The sequence below is a fragment of the Triticum urartu genome, chromosome 1A (genome assembly GCF_056163025.1).
Source record: "Triticum urartu cultivar PI428250 chromosome 1A, HENAU_Tu73, whole genome shotgun sequence".
Lineage (NCBI taxonomy): Eukaryota > Viridiplantae > Streptophyta > Magnoliopsida > Poales > Poaceae > Triticum > Triticum urartu.
The window spans coordinates 76,424,050-76,430,862 of record NC_141873.1 but is presented as its reverse complement, the minus strand read 5'-3'; positions in this window follow the sequence as shown (position 1 = coordinate 76,430,862).

Genomic DNA, 6,813 nt, shown 5'->3' with positions numbered 1-6,813 from the left:
GAACTAACCCGGACTGACGCTATTTTCAGCAGAATTGCCATGGTGTTATTTTTGTGCAGAAATAAAAGTTCTTGAAATGACCTGAAAATCAACGGAGAATTATTTTGGAATATATAAAAAATACTTGAAGAAAGATCCACGTTAGGGCGGCCACCACCGATCCATGAGGGTGGGGGCGTGCCCTACACCCCTGGGCGCGCCCCCTGCCTCGTGGGCCCCCTTACGCTCCACCAACCTCAACCTTGACTCCATATATTCACTATCAGGAAGAAAAAACCATAGAGAAGGATTCATCGTGTTTTACGATACGGAGCCGCCGCCAAGCCCTAAACTCTCTCGGGAGGGCTGATCTGGAGTCCGTTCTGGGCTCCAGAGAGGGGAATCCGTCGCCATCGTCATCATCAACCTTCCTCCATCACCAATTTCATGATGCACATTGCCGTGCGTGAGTAATTCCATCGTAGGCTTGCTGGACGGTGATGGGTTGGATGAGATTTATCATGTAATCGAGTTAGTTTTTTTAGGGTTTGATCCCTAGTATCCACTATGTTTTGAGATTGATGTTGCCATGACTTTGCTATGCTTAATGCTTGTCACTAGGGCCCGAGTGCCATGCTTTCAGATATGAACATATTATGTTTTCATCAATATATGAGAGTTATTGATCCTATCTTGCAAGTCTATAGTCACCTATTATGTGTTATGATCTATTAACCCTGAAGTGACAATAATCGGGATACTTACCGGTGATGACTGTAGTTTGAGGAGTTCATGTATTCACTATGTGTTAATGCTTTGGTCCGGTACTCTATAAAAAGGAGGCCTCAATATCCCTTAGTTTCCAATAGGACCCCGTTGCCGGGATGTCACGCAAGTTCTTTTCCATAAGCACGTATGACCATATTCGGAATACATGCCTACATTACATTGATGAACTGGAGCTAGTTCTGTGTCACCCTAGGTTATGACTGTTACATGATCGATCGCATCCGGCATAATTCTCCATCATCGATCCAATGCCTACGAGCTTTCCATATATTGTTTTTCGCTTATTTACTTTTCCGTTGCCACTATTACAATCACTACAAAACCTCAAAAAATATTACTTTTTCTATCATTACCTTTTGCTACCGTTACCATTACTATCATATTACTTTGCTACTAAACACTTTGCTGCAGATATTAAGTTTCCAGGTGTGGTTGAATTGACAACTCAGCTGCTAATACTTGAGAATATTCTTTGGCTCCCCTTATGTCAAATCAATAAATTTGGGTTGAATACTCTACCCTCGAAAATTGTTGCGATCCCCTATACTTGTGGGTTATCAATGTGCTTGGTTCTCTTGTGAAATCTGGATTCCTTTGCCAAGGCAATTGCTCCAGTATTGTCACAAAATATTTTCATTGGACCCGATGCACTAGGTATGATACCTAGATCGGATATGAACTCCTTCATCCAGACTCCTCCATTTGCTGCTTCCAAAGCAGCTATGTATTCCGCTTCACACGTAGATCCCGCCACGACGCTCTACTTGGAACTACACCAACTAACCGCTCCACCATTAAATAAAAACAAGTATCCGGTTTGTGACCTAGAGTCATTCGGATCAGTGTCAAAGCTTGCATCGACGTAACCGTTTACGACAAGCTGTTTGTCACCTCCATATACGAGAAACATATCCTTAGTCCTTTTCAGGTATTTCAGGATGTTCTTGACCGCTGTCCAGTGATCCACTCCTGGATTACTTTGGTACCTTCCTGCTAAACTAATAGCAAGGTACACATAAGGTCTGGTACACAGCATTGCATACATGATAGAGCCTATGGGAGAAGCATAGGGAACACCTTTCATTTTCTCTCTATCTTCTGCAGTGGTCGGGCATTGAGTCTTACTCAACTTCACACCTTGTAATGCAGGCAAGAACACTTTCTTTGCCTGATCCATTTTGAACTTCTTAAAAAATTTATCAAGGTATGTGCTTTGTGAAAGTACAATTTAGCGTCTCGATCTATCTCTATAGATCTAGATGCCCAATATATAAGCAGCTTCACCGAGGTCTTTCATTGGAAAATTCTTATTCAAGTATCCTTTTATGCTATTCAGAAATTCAGTATCATTTCCGATTAAAAATATGTCATCTACATATAATATTAGAAATGCTACGGAGCTCCCACTCACTTTCTTGTAAATACAGGCTTCTCCAAAAGTCTGTATAAAACCATATGCTTTGATCACACTATCAAAGCATATATTCCAACTCTGAGAGGCTTGCACCAGTCCATAAATGGATCGCTGGAGCTTGCACACTTTGTTAGCACCTTTTGGATTGACAAAACCTTCTGGTTGCATCATATACAACTCTTCTTTAAGATATCCATTGAGGAATGCAGTTTTTACATCCATTTCCCAAATTTCATAATCATAAAATGCGGCAATTGCTAACATGATTCGGACGGACTTAAGCATCGCTACGGGTGAGAAGGTCTCATCGTAGTCAACTCCTTGAACTTGTCGAAGAACTTTCGCAACAAGTCGAGCTTTGTAGACAGTAACATTACCGTCAGCATCAGTCTTCTTCTTGAAGATTCATTTATTCTCTATGGCCTGCCGATCATCAGGCAAGTCAACGAAAGTCCATACTTTGTTCTCATACATTGATCCCATCTCAGATTTCATGGCTTCAAGCCATTTTGCGGAATCTGGGCTCATCATCGCTTCCTCATAGTTCGTAGGTTCGTCATGGTCAAGTAACATGACTTCCAGAACAGGATTACCATACCACTCTGGTGCAAATCTTACTATCGTTGACCTACGAGGTTCGGTAGTAACTTGATCAGAAGTTTCATGATCATCATCATTAGCTTCCTCACTTACCGGTGTAGGAATCACTGGAACTGATTTCAGTGATGAACTACTTTCCAATAAGGGAGAAGGTACATTTACCTCATCAAGTTCTACTTTCCTCCCACTCACTTCTTTCAAGAGAAACTCCTTCTCTAGAAAGGATCCATTCTTAGCAACGAATATCTTGCCTTCGGATCTGTGGTAGAAGGTGTACCCAACAGTCTCCTTTGGGTATCCTACGAAGACACATTTCTCAGATTTGGGTTCGAGCTTATCAGGTTAAAGCTTTTTCACATAAGCATCGCAGCCCCAAACTTTAAGAAACGACAACTTGGGTTTCTTGCCAAACCACATTTCATAAGGTGTTGTCTCAACAGATTTAGATGGTGCCCTATTTAACGTAAATGCAACTGTGTCTATATCGTAACCCCAAAACGATAGCGGTAAATCAGTGAGAGACATCATAGATCGCACCATATCTAGTAAAGTGTGATTAAGATGTTCGGACACACCATTACGCTGTGGTCTTCCAGGTGGTGTGAGCTGCGAAACTATTCCGCATTGTTTCAAATAATTTCCAAACTCACAACTCAAATATTCGTCTCCACGATCAGATCATAGAAACTTGATTTTTTGTTACGATGATTTTCCACTTCACTCGTAAATTCTTTGAACTTTTCAAATGTTTCAGACTTATGTTTCATTAAGTAGATATACCCATATCTGCTCAAATCATCCGTGAAGGTGAGAAAATAACGATATCCACCGCGAGATTCAATGTTCATTGGACCACATACATTAGTATGTATGATTTCCAATAATCTGTTGCTCGCTCCATTGTTATAGAGAACGGAGTTTTAGTCATCTTGCCCATGAGGCATGGTTTTCAAGTACCAAGTGATTCATTATCAAGTGATTCGAGAAGTCCATCAGAATGGAGTTTCTTCATGCTCTTTACACCAATATGACCTAAACGGCAGTGCCACAAATAAGTTGCACTATCATTATCAACTCTGCATCTTTTGGCTTCAATACTATGAACATGTGTATCACTACTATCAAGATTTAGTAAAAATAGACCACTCAACAGTGGTGCATGACCATAAAAGATATTACTCATATAAATAGAACAACCATTCTTCTCTGATTTAAATGAATTACCGTCTCGCATCAAACAAGATCCACATATAATGTTCATGCTCAACACTGGCACCAAATAACAATTATTTAGGTCTAATACTAATCCAGAAGGTAGATGTAGAGGTAGCGTGCCGACGGCGATCACATCGACTTTGGAACCATTTCCCATGCGCATCGTCACTTCGTCCTTAGCCAATCCTCGCTTAATCCATAGCCCCTGTTTCGAGTTGCAAATGTTAGCAACTGAATCAGTATCAAATACCCAAGCACTACTGCGAGCATTAGTAAGGTACACATGAATAACATGTATATCAAATATACCTTTCACTTTGCCATCCTTCTTCTCCGCCAAATACTTGGGGCAGTTCCGCTTCCAGTGACCAGTTCCTTTGCAGTAGAAGCACTCAGTCTTAGGCTTAGGTCCAGACTTGGGTTTCTTCACTTGACAGAAACTGTCTTGCTGTTCTTCTCAAAGTTCCCCTTCTTCCCTTTACCCTTTTTCTTGAAATTGGTGGTCTTGTTGACCATCAACACTTGATGCTCCTTCTTGATTTCTACCTCCGCAGCCTGTAGCATTGCGAAGAGCTCAGGAATCGTATTATCCATCCCTTGCATATTATAGTTCATCACGAAGCTCTTGTAGCTTGGTGGCAGTGATTGAAGAACTCTGTCAATGACACTATCATCAGGAAGATTAACTCCCAATTGAGTCAAGTGGTTGTGATACCCAGACATTGTGAGTATATGTTCACTGACAGAACTATTCTCCTCCATCTTGCAGCTGTAGAACTTATTGGATACTTCAGATCTCTCAATCCGAGCATTTGCTTGAAATATTAACTTCAACTCCTGGAACATCTCATATGCTCCATGACGTTTAAAATGTCGTTGAAGTCCCGGTTCTAAGCCGTAAAGCATGGCACACTGAACTAACGAGTAGTCATCAGCTTTGCTCTGCCAGGTGTTCATAACATCTGGCATTGCTCCTGCAGCGGGTTTGTCACCTAGCGGTGCTTCCAAGACGCAATTCTTCTGTGCAGCAATGAGGATAATCCTCAAGTTACGGACCCAATCCGTGTAGTTGCTACCATCATCTTTCAACTTAGCTTTCTCTAGGAACGCAATAAAATTCAACGAAACAACAGTGCATGCCATCTATCTACAACAACATAGACATGCAAAATACTATCAGGTACTAAGTTCATGATAAATTAAAGTTCAATTAATAAAATTACTTAAGAACTCCCACTTAGACAGACATCTCTCTAAACATCTAAGTTATGACGTGATCCATATCAACTAAACCATGTTCGACCATCATGTGAGATGGAGTAGTTTTCAATGGTGAACATCACTATGTTGATGATATCTACTATATGATTCACGCTCGATCTTTCGATCTCCATTGTTCCGAGGCCATATCTTCATATGCTAGGCTCGTCAAGTTTAACCCGAGTATTCTGCGTGTGCAAAACTGGCTTGCACCCATTGTATGTGAACGTAGAGCTTATCACACCCGATCATCACGTGGTGTCTCGGCACGACGAACTGTAGCAACGGTGCATACTCAGGGAGAACACTTATACCTTGAAATCTAGTGAGAGATCATCTTATAATGCTACCGCCCAACTAAGCAAAATAAGATGCATAAAGGATAAACATGACATGCAATCAATATAAGTGATATGATATGGCCATCATCATCTTGTGCCTTTGATCTCCATCTCCAAAGAACCATCATGATCACCATCGTCACCATCTTGACACCTTGATCTCCATCGAAGCATCGTTGTCGTCTCGCCAACTATTGCATCTACCACTATCGCTACCGCTTAGTGCTAAAGTAAAGCAATTACATGGCGATTACATTTCATACAATAAAGCAACAACCATATGGCTCCTGCCAGTTGCCGATAACTGTGTTACAAAACATGATCATCTCATACAATAAAATTTAGCATCATGTCTTGACCATATCACATCACAACATGCCCTGCAAAAACAAGTTAGACGTCCTCTACTTTGTTGTTGCAAGTTTTATGTGGTTGCTACGGGCTGAGCAAAAACCGTTCTTACCTATGCATCAAAAACCACAACGCAGTATAGTGATTGCTTTTTGATCTTTAGAAAGAACCTTGTTCATTGAATCCGATTCAACTAAAGCTGGAGAAACAGACACCCACTAGCCACCTGTGTGCGAAGCACGTCGGTAGAACCAGTGTCGCGTAAGCGTACGCGTAATGTTGGTCTGGGCCGCTTCATCCAACAATGCCACTGAATCAAGAATCAGCTAGTGACGGCAAGCAATATGTATATACCCACGCCCACAACTCCTTTGTGTTCTACTCGTGCATATCACATCTATGCATAAACCTGGCTCAGATGCCACTGTTGGGGAACGCAGTAATTTCAAAAAAATTCCAACACACACGCAAGATCATGGTGATGCATAGCAACGAGAGGGGAGAGTATCGTCTATGTACCCTCGTAGACTGTAAGCGGAAGCGTTATGAAAACGCGGTTGATGTAGTCGTACGTCTTCACGATCGATCGATCTAGCACCAAAGGTACGACACCTCCGCAATCTGCACACGTTCGGCTCGGCGACGTCCCGCGAACTCACAATCTAGTAGAGCTTCGAGGGAGAGTTTCGTCAGCACGACGGTGTGATGACGGTGATGATGTTGCTACGGAACGGGGCTTCGCCTAAGCACCGCAATGATATAACCGAGGTGGATTATGGTGGAGGGGGGCACCGCACACGGATAAAAGAACAATGATCAACTTGTGTGTCTATGGGGTGCCCCCCTCCTTCGTATATAAAGGAG